The following is a 12534-nucleotide window of genomic DNA, read 5'->3' on the forward strand; positions in this document are numbered from 1 at the left end:
TCTATCTTGCAAGGATTTCATGCTTGTGTTTGGATGTGTATGCCCCTTCACTGCTCAGTAGACAGCAGCATAATCCTGTGCAAGCTTCAGTGTGTTGCAGCTGCCAACGTACTTCACATCTATTTGGAGGGGAAGGTCTCCGGGGTTAGGCAGAGAGTTCAAGCCCCACGTTTAGTTTGAAACTCATCCTGCAGCTGACTCCCACACCTCTGAGATTTCTGTCACTGTGTCCATGGACAAAAAGCTGTCCCAAAGTGGCAAATCACTGTCACATCTGCTCTCTATCAAAAGCCAGTCGGCGATTACATACACCTAACTCATTTAGACACTTGCATCAAGTAGCTACGTTGATACAAACAGATGGGCACCAAATATTTGGCTCTAAACGAGGAGATGCTTCAGGCAGAAATGCTCACAGTGAGGCCATGATTTCAGAGAGATGTTAAGCCAGGATAGGACAGCGGTCCCATCCTGCCCTTACCTGCCCTTTTGCTGGTGTCAGCTCAAGCATTTGTGCAGCCGCATGGTCCACAGGGTGAAAGAAATGATCCAGTGAAAGACAGCCTGTCATCAGCAAAAAATAAGGGTAAGTCTCAGCACAGACAGATGGCCTAACCCCCACCACTGTGCAACCCCACCAGCATGTCCATGGCCACCATGGAGGAGGTGGCAAAGCCCCCAGAGAGGGGTGAGTCAGGAGACCACCAGCCAGAGGGTACATCAAGATGAGATCTCAGAGGTCCAAGCACACGTGCACGTTTTTTCCACCTAAGTTGCAGTTGGACTTGATGATCTTTGTGGGTCCCTTCCATCTGAACTATTCCATTCTCATGTAAATACCTCTGACTGTTTTGCCTACTGAGTACATTGTAAATAAATAATTTGGATTATTGCATTTTACCTTAACCTAACTGAAGTAACAGCGACTCACAGTAACTTGCATACATTTCCTGTCCAAAGGGTGCAGGGAAGTGCAGTGAATCTGCACACTGGAGCTCTAGATCACTGTCAGAAGTGCCCAGGCCTTGCAGGGCATTTTCCAGAGCACCCAAAGCGTAAAGAAGCATGCCACAAAGAAGTTACGTAAGACAGTGTGAGAGATGGCACTGGAGGTCAGAAGAAAAATAAGTGTGTGCCACCTACCCCAGAAAATATGACTTGCTGACAATTTCTTACATAGAGGCAAGCTGCAGGAACAGGGATTTCAGCCTCTTAGCATCAGCGCATTGAGTTGAGCTGAAAACAGAAAGAATATGCCAAATGTTTATTTTGAAAATGAAAACTGATCTGCTCACAGCCAGTTCTGCACTTTGCTTTTCTGTTGACACAAAAGGGTCAATATTTGCAATTCTCTGGCTCCTACGGGCTTGCCACCAATACATATTTGTATGGAGCTCAGCACTACCCAGGTTTCTTGACAGTAAGCCAGAAGGGCACAAATGTACTCAGAGGTTTTATAAATGACCAGGAAATCCCTCTCCAAAGTACTAATTCTCACAGACAAGTGTTTTGAAGTACTCATCTCATTTAGGTACAGTGTAAATATGACTTTCAACAAAAAAAATATGTCCTGTTTTAGCTGTAGATCAGCTTGAGTGTCAAAATGAACTTCTGAGAAGATCCTTCTGCATCACATTCTGCCAAGCAGCGTTGCTGTTGCGGGCCGGGATCAACTGAAGAAATGTGAATTGCATCTACCTCATTGAATCCTGTTATCATTATTACTTCCCAGCCCATTTTTCCTTCCCAGCACATGGCTTTCTGAGCACAGGAGTCCACTGAGCTCCTGGTAACTTGCCATGCGCATGGACAGAGATAGCATTTATCAAGCTTTGTTAGAGGGACATTGAAGCTTCCATGCTTGCAGTCCCTGTTCACACACGCTACCTTTGTGTGATGTTAGTGTGTCATTGAGCAGTCCCGCTTCTTGAAAGCTGCACCAGCAGCCTCTTTGGTTCATTTTTTCCATTTATGACATATATATTTTTAAAAGGTTGTATTATCACAGGTTCTTGTTGTTAGCTGCACATCTAATTCCACTGAGATCGCATTTGTTTTGGATGTGGCTGCCCATCAAGGAGTTTGCTAATTCTTTTATTTTCTTCTACTACTATTAATGAGCTAATGGCTCACCTTCATGTTTTTGGTGTCTTTGCATTAGCATACTTTGGAATGAACTACACAGCTCCAAAAAAAAAAAAAAGTGCTAGAGACTTAAATTAGTCATAAAAGAGATTACACATTCAAAATAAAATTATTCTTTCATTTGCCTCCTTAGGAGTTTCTTTGACAACATCTGAAGACACGGCAACGCCTCCCACTAACTTGTGACATGTTGACTTTCATTTTTAGGCACCAAATATTGGAGAATGAACACTCAAAACTACTGCGTCCTGCTGCTCAGCTTCCCTGTTCATCTCTACAGAAGAGTGAAGTGTGGGCAAGGACAATAATTTTTAATATAGCTGATTTTATACAAGGACTAAGTAATTCTCATGCGAGTAAAACCTGACTCCAAAGAGGAACTATTCCCAACTTTTCATGCATATGTTAAATGAGGAATGAGCAACACAGGTAGGGAGAGAAAAGGGCTCTTCTTTTTGTCCCCAGTTCTACCCCTCATTAAAGCAGTATTGCTGAGGATGCTCACAGTGCAAGTCCCTGCCCACTCCAGCCCTTTGGGGATGCGCTGGCAGCCTCCGGGCTCCTCTCACTGGCGGAGGCTGCGACCACTGGCAGCATGGAGTGAGTCTGCAGCTCTGAGTTCAGCTTGGGGAACCTGTCATAACCGTGGCAAAGAACAAGCTGGTTTTAGCCTGACAGGCATTAATAGAGCTTAAGGTATCCAGAACAACAGTTTTTTGTCTTTTTCAAGCAACAGAGTACCTAAGAAATATCAAAGTGCATCTCCAACCCACTGAGCAAGTCTACCTCAGTATATACCCTTCCAGCAAGAACTGGAAATTTCTTTTAGACTTTTACCCTTCACAGACTGCCATGCTTTTAAGTTTCTCTTTTCATCACGAACTTGACTTTCTCATTAAGCCCTCGTATATTTGAAGTATCTGTCAGGGACACTGGGTGAAGTAATGCTGATGACTACATGTTCCCAGTAATCAATACCTAGCATGCATGTGATTTTAAAAAGAGAGAGAAAAAAAAAGAGAGAGAGAGAGAGAGAAAGAAACACTAATATTATTAGGGCCATAAGTTTTGGGGGAATTTGCCCATGCTCTGTGGTAGGTTAAACAGTTTCAGGTTGAAGAACTTTAAGAAAGCAGTCTACATCCAGTCTGACATTTTTACGACATGTTTAACTGAGGAGCTTATAATTAACTTCCGAGGCACATTGTTCATTTCAGGAATGACTGGCCATCTCTCCCACCCATCCCTGCCTTTGCCCAGTTTACAGCCTGTGACTGGAAAAGCTGAAGTTATAACAAACCTTCTGCTGGAAAGGCAGAAGACTAAATTGGACTTAGGGGGTGAAATTTAATACAATACTGTTAACTCTGACAGTCATTTTGTAACACCAAAGCTGGAAAACAGTGCTCTCAGCTCTCTGATGCTCAGATTTCTCCCTCTGTAAAATGGGATTAATAGTACTTACCTATTCCACAGACATGTTGAGACAATTTGTCTACCACAATTTGAAGTCCTCATCTGAGAGATGCTTCAACAAAGCAGATTATTATTAAAATCACAGTCCTTTTGGAAAAGCAGTTAAAAATAATACTTTGTATATTCAAGTGTATGCTGTAGTCTTTTTTTCCACTGCTGGTCTTCATCGTATATTTCTTGTGTATTTTAAGAATGGCATGGCTGCAAACAAATAACATCTGCCTGAGATGTTTTCTTTTTTTCAAACAATACCAAAAAAACTGGGCAGATGAAATGGAGGGAACCCTTTGCCATCTCTTGGGTCTTTCCTTTCTCACCACGTACAAGCCTAGAAAACAACAAAGTGGAGCACCATAAATGACAGAAATCTGCATGCCATTGTCTCATTTGATGCTTACTGCAGAGAACATGCACTTCACAGTTTTCAGTCATCTTCTTTGCATGAGTAATGATCCATTTTGTTGCTAAGGATCTCTACTGGTGGCAAATTAATGTGTGTGGATTCATTAAGCATGTTTTCCCTTGAATGTGTGATTGTTTCGCTTCCCCCTCCTCAGAACACAAACAAATGCTGCTGTGCCTCACCGCAGTGTGAATCAGTAGGATCTTCCAGTTTTGCAGGCACAACCAGAAAACAAAAAATGACACATTTTTCACACAAGTTAAAAATATCTCAAAAACAAACCTCTTTGTCACACAGGGCTGGATTCTGATCTTAGAAAACACATGAAATAGGAGTAGATCCATGGAAGAGAAGGAGATTATTCTGTACTTCCCCTAGAAGGATTTTGGTCCTCTGAAGATATTAAATATGTACAAGCTTCCTCAGCTTCCATCTTCTCCCTGCACTGCCCCACCACCAGCCCGGGTCCCACCAGCTCCCATTTCTTGCTTTTCCAAACCACATCTGGCATCTTTTCACCTCACTTTCCCTGGCCACACAAACACTTAGTTAGGGAGAGTCTTTACTTGATGTTATACAACTGCAAGTTGTCCGTCCTTCAAAGGAAATTATGTAGGTATATTTGAACAACAATTAAACAACATTTAATATTTGAAATGTCTTTCAAATAACCTTATGGTAAAAGCCAAAGAAACCGCTCCCAAGCAATTGCAAGTTCCTGTGTGTCTGACATGGATTTTACCTTTTCAAGTGGAAAGGCACACCAGGACAATGAGCTGATAATGCATGGTCAAGCATAGTTTTGAATTTCCTCATAAATCTGGCATCATAAATTTGGTACTTGCGCAAACAAAAAGGAAAAAAGAAAAAAGAATAAACATTCCTATAAATCTTGGAGTACTTAACCTGAAGATCAGAACAGTTCCTTGAGTAAATATGTAATTAGAAAGTGTTACAAAGTGCAGTTAATTTACTTCAGAGACAAGAGTAACTCCATTGGAGCCTTTCTGGTCCGTCAACTGCATAAATACCTACAATTAGATTCTTTTTTTTTTTTTTTAACCAGACAAGACATGCTATGAATCCACTGGAAAAGAGCAATCCCAGCCCTAGCCATATATTCATTTGACGCTTACGTAGCATTTCATTAATATTTTGAAATTATTGGATTTCAGATCTTTTTATGAACAGAAGACAAATGACATCTCCCCATCAGAACCAACCTGAGACATAAAGCTTCTTAAATTCCATTATTCCCCCATCCTCTGTTTCTTAGAATATCTGAAGAGCGACTGAACCGATACATTTAAAATTACTAGGGAAAAATGATTTCTTGGCTGTCACTTTGCCAAGTTTCACTGTGAAATGTGTTTTTATATCTCCATTATGAAACTCTGCAAGTAGGGAGCAAAGACCAAGCGGCACTGGGAGGGATACTGAGCTGCAGTCACAGCGCAGCAAAGCAGTCCACTGTGGATCATTCACCCAAGCCTGCACCCATGTGCGAGCTGAAATACCAGGTGAGGAGCACTGAAGAGGCTTTCAGGGCTGACTGGAGCATCCGTGTGCGTCTGCCTGGGCTTTGCAGCTCCGGTGAACACCTTGAACAGCAGCAATTGCAATTTTGTGATAGTGCTCAATGGCACAGCCATTTTCTTTCATGCTAAATATGATCTGAGGTAAGGTGCTGAAGAGTCAGCAACTATGACATTGAGTGAGTCTCAAATCATACATGTGGTTTTACCAATGTCACTGTCACTTGCTTTTTCCTGATTCCACATACGCATTAGTAAAAAGTAAACCATTTTACTACGAAAACCATCTTGACACTACTGGATCTCAGATCTTTTTATGGACATAAGACAAATGACATCTCCCCATCAATAGCCAGAAAGGCCACTGTTTGCCTCAACTTTGTTATTTTTAACTTTAAACTTCAAAAACCAGTTTGCTGTCTTTGAATCTGATTGACACGTTACAATGAAATGCACAAGCAATTATGAAAAACTTACCATTTCTTGCTATATATCATTGCTTCATTATTTCTAGCTGTTGAACTTGGATCGACTTGGTGGCATGAACAGATTTTCCAACAGGTAATCGACTTCAAGAGAATGCCTGGAATAATTTTTGCTGGCTGTTACACTGAGAATGAGTCTCCTTCCATTAATTAATCACTTTGGGGGAAATGTTTCTTTCTGAATAAACTCATTATTTTTAAACACATGACATTTGGCTGTATAAATAAGCTCTAGAACTGTGATTTAAAACGTGTGCTTACTGTAGGCATAGTATGCCATGGATAGCAGAGCCTCCTCTGCATTTTCTGGAATGACTTCATCTTCTGATTACAAAGAAAAGGAGGCAGGGAAATGAACTGACTTGTGATTTCACCCACTTATTATCAGGATTTAATACTTGCATGACTTTTGAATCTGAAGATGCACATGAGGAAACATCAACTGTGTACCCAGAGAGACTGAAGCATACTCACAGAAAGCAAAAGCACATCTAAAGATGACAAAACCCAACCAAACCCAAACCAAGATACAACAAATTGGTCTTTGCTAACACAGAGATACTCCCTCAGGCTCCACTGCACCAGTTCAGTGACAGTCATTCAAAGCTTGCCTCATTTTATGCTGGTTTTCACACGACGAGGCTTGGGCAGATGTTCTCTTCCAAATCTGGTTTTACCATCTGAGGATATTACTACCCACATTGCTAACGAAAGGTTACAATCTCCCAGCTAATTTTATCTCAAGTGTATTGAGATTTCTCATCAGCAGAGCTGGGTGGAAGTCTGCCTCCAATACAGAAGCTGAGTTAACTACGCCAATTAACAAAAATAATAATAATCTCGCTAGTAAAATAAACGCAGAGTGCTCAGTAACAATTTCTGGCTGCAAGTCTAAAAAAGCCAAAGAAAATCATTTTCCTTACAATGAATTACTAGATGTGCAACTACCTGACCAGGGGAATAGAATTAGGCCTGGTACTCATTGCCACAAAATGCTGTGGTTTCCAAAAAGTTTACGTTGATTTCAAGAGATGAAATATGTTGATGGAGGGTAGGGCCATCGTTTGGTGGACCTTGATGGTCTGGATACTGAGGTTAAAGCCTCTGACAATCAGAAGGATGTATACCTTCCGTAAGAATTTGCTGCTAGCCATAGATACCTATAGGGCATCTGCCTGACCCAAAAGGGCTGTTTTTATCCTGACAGAGTTGCTCTGCATTAGTTTTTCAGAAGTACTTGTAAGTGAACAGTTGCTTCAAACTCAGTCTGGACCGCTTGGCTTTTGTCTTTTCTCTCCCTGCTTTTTCCTAGCCTTCGTACAAAGGAGGACTTCACACCACAACAGCCCCCAGCCCATCCAGGCTGAATTCATCTCAAAGTACTCTGCTCCTAAAACCCATCCCTGCCACTTCCACCAGAGGAGGCACACCATCAGTGACAGAAGTACTAGCGTTTCACTGGAAGCATCAGAAGCCAGACAGGTGCTTTCCATGCCTGGTATGCCAGCCCACACCAGGCAGTAGTGCACACAGGTGGCTACAAATCCAGCCCCTTTAGGGACAGGCAGAGCTCTTGACCCATTGGCCACAAGGAGCCATGAAGATGTTAAAAAGAGAAAACCAAACCAAGATAAAAAAATTTAAAAAGAACACTCTGTTTCTTCAAGTATTGACATGATGCTCCAGAGTGTACAATTGGAGCAAAGACTCTGATAATGATGGTTTTTAGGGGTCCCAACTAAAAGCAGCGTTTTTCTAGCCACACCACTCAAGCATCTCTCTCACATGGTCTTACCCTGGGCCCAAGCCAGCAGCAACAAGGGAGCTGGAGCCGTCCTGCCTGGCAGCCGCGGCAGCCTGCGCCCTCGGCTCCCACAGGCCCTCTGAGCAACGCGTACAGGAAGGGAGCTGCAGCTGCAGCTTTGGCTGCACTTCACTCAGAAGGTATGCAGTCACGACTCCAAAACGCCCAGCGCTTTACTGACCTTATTAAAGCACTAGCTAAAACAGAAAAAAAAAAAAAAAGAAACCAAAATTTGTTAAATTCATTTAAACTTTTTTTCAGTCATTTGGGAAGCTCCAGTCTGCATGATGACTACAAAAGCAATGCATCCGACAGACTTGCCACATAATTTGAATGTGTCTGCGCAAGATGAAAATTCAAACCTTCCCTACTTAAGCTATCAATCAAAGTGAAGCTAAAATTACAGCTTAACAAGCAGGTATACATGTTTTAGTTAGCAAATGAGGCAAGCAGGGCACAGTATTTTTAGATGTAGTTATGAGGAAAAGGGTGAAAAATAGAAGGAGGAAGGAAGGAAAAATTGTGTCTCTTAGTTTGACTCAGGCTCCTGAAGTTTCAGCTAACACTGGCAACGTTTGGGTATGATGCTTCTCCTAATGGCATTCAAGAAGTCTCTCGGACCACTGGTGTGCATGTAATTATACTGTAATTTTAAAAAATATATATGAGCTAGAAAAGAGTGACTGAAACCTCCCCAAAACTTACAAATTACTTATGAGCTGCTTTATTAGGTGAGCCCAGAGGGTCAGGATGATCATAAAACACTGCTTTTTCAAGCAGATGCTCACCAAAATCCAATGCACATCAACGTGCCTTCCAGCTGAACCCACAGAGAACTTTGGAATTACTAAATCTGGATCAACATTGAGCTGCTTTTCTCTCTCGAACTATGGAAACGATTTGCCCAAACATAGCCATCATTCATCTCCCCTAATACCATACAATAACATGCCAGTCGCAGCGCTGCTGACCTGACTCTAGTCTGGGCCGTCGGACCCACAGCCAGCCAAGTTTCCATTCCCTGCATTGTATCAGCAAAACAGCTTCCCGTAACGCTGGGTGATGGAAGGAGACATCTAATTTATCTTGCAGGTGCGCTGAACTCATTGCGGAGCATATTAACGAAAGTGACAAATAGGCTACGGCCTACCACAAAAGCTTTGTGGGTCTGGAACCACTTGCACGCTTGCAAGAGAGCTCACAGCAAAGCGCCTGTGTGCTCGCTGACAGAAGCCGCAGCTCCAGCAGAGGCATTGCTGCTGCTGCACATCTTGCCCCAAGGCTGCTTGACAGAAGTGCTCACCCCGACAGCTTTAACTCTGCCCATGACGTGACTACATGTACTTGTGCTCGTCCTACCTCTGCTGCGTACCTGTAGGCGCTGCCTACTTCTGCTCGATAGCAGAACAGAGGAGACATGTTTTGCTTTGCTGTCAGCACCTCAGAGAGTTTTTCAGATACCCAGAAAGCAAGTAGGCCCTCATTCTCCAGGTCTCGTGCCCTTGTGTTCCTCCTTGTTCCCCTCTGGTTCCCAAGATAAAGGCTGCGGTGGGCGCTCCCATGGGGTTCACGGTCCCTAGTCAGCTTTGGGGCAGCTTCAGGACCCTCGCCCTACCTTGCCTTGTCCCAGCAGTACCTATACAGCTCCTGCTGCTCAGCTGTGGTCCTCTCAGCTGCCTCGCAAGGCTCAGTCACTGCCCTCTGAAGGCCCAGATCTTTCAGAGATAGAAGATACAAGGTCCCATCTTCAGGGTCATGAGCAGCATGGGAAGGATCAGCAGTTTTGGCTACAGCATTCCTGGAAACACTCATAAGTAGACTTTCCAGATATGTCCTGGATGTTAATTTGGGGCTTAATTCAGAAACAAAAGAATTTTCCCTAGCTTTATTACATGCAAACACGCAGAAACACAAGCGCAGTCACAATTGCATTAGGAATAAATGAGTACATCCTGGCACCCCTTGCAATGAAGAAAACCACAACGGTGGATGCCAGAACTCTGCCCTGTCCTCATCTTTTGGCACATTTTGCTCCTAAGTCCCAATCCTCTGCCTTGGCTAAAGCATATCCACCCATGGCAGCACTGAATTCAGGTCACAGAAGCTGGACATTTTTGCTAGAATTTGATTTAAACTAGAGTTGTCCTGGTAAACTACTTATCATAAATAACATAAGACTGTCTTCTCAAAAGGGTGTTGCAAAAACCTGTTTGCAAAAGACAGAAAGTCAGCTGTGAAAAGCTAGCTGTTTTTCATAGTAGAACAGTTTATTTGCTAATGCGTAGTGGAAATGGAAGAAAAAAACTCAAGGGTGCTGCTTGTTTCATTTTCAAAATAATCAGCCAAAGTCTGTAGCAAAGGCTAGCTGGTTTCATGATATCAGAATCTGCTGAATGCTATTCTTGTTGGTTTGATGAATATGGGGAGTGGGGTCCTCCGTTTCTTTTCACACCTCTTTCTCCAAAAGGAATCATTTCTCAAAAGGAATCATTTCATCCTAAATGGCAGCTAGTAACCCGCTGAAGAGGGAAAATAGACCAGCTGGTAGCAAAGAGTCAACTTTCTGGCCCCAGCTGGGGACTGAAACAAGAAGCCTTTTTGTATTACTCTTTAGCCCATCCTGGGGTGTGACTCATTGGTGTCTTCATGCCTCATCGAGATGTTTTGGTCAGTCTTTTAATTTTAAGAACAGTCTGATCTGTTTTTCCTTTTCTTTCGGGGTGCACGCTGCGTTTTCTTGCAGCTTCTACACTCTCCTGTCTGCTGGAGCTGCTTTGGGTTCAAGACTGCAATTAGGAGGAAGAAAGGTCGCCGAGCCAAACAGAAGACCTGTGGTGAGCTTTTGTCCTCCACCAGCAATCAGCTCAAAGTTAAAGCAGAAGTTGGAACCTCTGAGTTGCTGCAGTCCCGCAGGTGTGAGCAGGCTGAACAGGGCACAAGGACCTCGCTCAGGAGGGCCTGGGCTTGTGCGCTGAGCACAGGACAGGGCCTGCACAGGATGGGAACACAGGGAGGCTGAATCTCTGCTCTGACAAGAAATTTTGCTGAAGTGCAGTGCGTGCAGGAGAGTCTGGGGACAGGCTAAGGCAGCTGTGCTTATTGATTTTGACAGGTTTTTCTTTTGCTCAGGAGATTTCAGCTGCAGCTGGCAAATCTCCTGGAATAAAACAACTTGTCCAGTGGGTGCTAGTAAAAACAGGTCCTCTCCCCAACCAAAGCACCTCAGCAAGCAAACAGCACGGACGAGACAGGAAAGTCTGAGAATAAAGTCAGAGGTAGGAGCGCTGGGGAATGGAAAAGTAGAACCTGAGAGCAGAGTAAACTACCTGAAATAAAGTCAAAGACATCCATTATGCAAGTCTTGACCTATCCAAACATCCCATTTTAAATCATCCTTTATTCTCTGAAACCTAGTGAGTTCATAGCCTGGATGACAACTCTGGTAGCAGTTCTCACAGCTTTACCAGCCTGGTTTCCTGGGTTGCTTTTCTCTGTGGGGGAACAAAGTGAGTGGAAGCAGCATCTGGGCAAAGAGAGGAATGAGGAGGGGAAAGTTAGGTGCAGACTTCTGATGGCTTGGAGAGAAGATGTGACGGTCAGACAAAAGAAAGGTTCAGTGTGGAAGAAAAGTGAAGGCAGAGCATGAGCAGGCTGTTGGCCACAAGAATACCTCAAGGTGTACACACACAAGACTTACAGGTGTTGGTTGGGGCCCCGACAGCTGAGTGCCATGCTGGTGAACATGTGTTTTGACCACAGTTTTGGAGGTGGATGAGCCCAGGACACACAAGAGCCAGAGGGAAGTGTTCCCCACTGAGGGCCTGCACTGATGCAAAGACCAATGCGGAGGCTGCCTTGGGATTTTCTGGGTGAACTGAGCCCTCATGGTTGCAGGGAAATTCTGTAGCTATGTTGTTCCAACCGCAAACTTTAATATTAATTGTGTGTGTGCATTTCCTCTACCAAGTTTATCAGCCCGGAAAATTAAGAGATGAGGAAAACAAGTAATGCCATGCCATGCTCCACTGGCTCTTCCCATTTAACGTGGAGTGTCACCAAAGCCAGCTGCAATGAATTCAGAAAAGAAAATTTGGGCAGCTGCTATTTCCACTTCAACCAGGCTCATTTGTGCCCACTAAAAATACCACCTCTGATACCACAAGAGCAGTTTACTTGAACTCATCGGAGTCAGAAAGAGGTCTGTCCCTCAGGAAACAAGACTGCCACAGAACAGGTTGTTTGGAGATATTTTTTTTCTTTCTTTGCCTTTCTGCCCTAGCTGTATTTTTATGTGCACTCCAGAATAAGCACTGTTGTAACCAGTTTCTTTCATATCATGGACCCTGGTACTCAGCACTCCTGCTCTCTGCCCTCCTTTCATTGTATTCCTTTTGCCAAGCTGTAACCACTTTTTCTGAATCGACCTCGATGACTCTGTCCAGCCTAAAGACTTGTGAATATTTTGAGCAAAACTGTTGGTCTGTTTCCAAAGCAGAAGCTGTTGTTTGAAATTTTGCCCACAACATCCTTGCATGAGCAACCCTGAACCACATGCTCTAGAGCACAGACCTGATATGTGTTACTGTGATGGCCTTTGTATTTAAAGACTAAAAATTCCCACAGAAATTTCCCCTAAATGTGAGTATTTGGGAGGGGGGGAAGAAAAAGAAACCACACAGCCAAAAC

The 12534-nt window shown here is 43.5% G+C and overlaps 1 long non-coding RNA gene across 2 annotated transcripts in view; it reads right to left on the reverse strand.

Annotated features, from left to right (window-relative positions):
- LOC121068202 overlaps nucleotides 1–12534 on the reverse strand; it is a 35670-nt gene that overhangs the window by 13047 nt on the left and 10089 nt on the right. Inside the window, exons 1-5 of one of the 2 annotated variants that reach the window (XR_005818699.1) lie at nucleotides 4767–4844; nucleotides 3611–3949; nucleotides 2651–2779; nucleotides 1144–1236; nucleotides 482–564 (exon numbers count right to left, since the gene is read on the reverse strand). This is a non-coding gene — a long non-coding RNA (uncharacterized LOC121068202). Of the gene's footprint in view, nucleotides 1–481; nucleotides 565–1143; nucleotides 1237–2650; nucleotides 2780–3610; nucleotides 3950–4766; nucleotides 4845–12534 lie in introns of those variants that run through there. The other variant, XR_005818698.1, reaches the window with a different exon arrangement.

Source organism: Cygnus olor, chromosome 3 (genome assembly GCF_009769625.2).
Source record: "Cygnus olor isolate bCygOlo1 chromosome 3, bCygOlo1.pri.v2, whole genome shotgun sequence".
Taxonomy (NCBI): Eukaryota; Metazoa; Chordata; class Aves; order Anseriformes; family Anatidae; genus Cygnus; species Cygnus olor.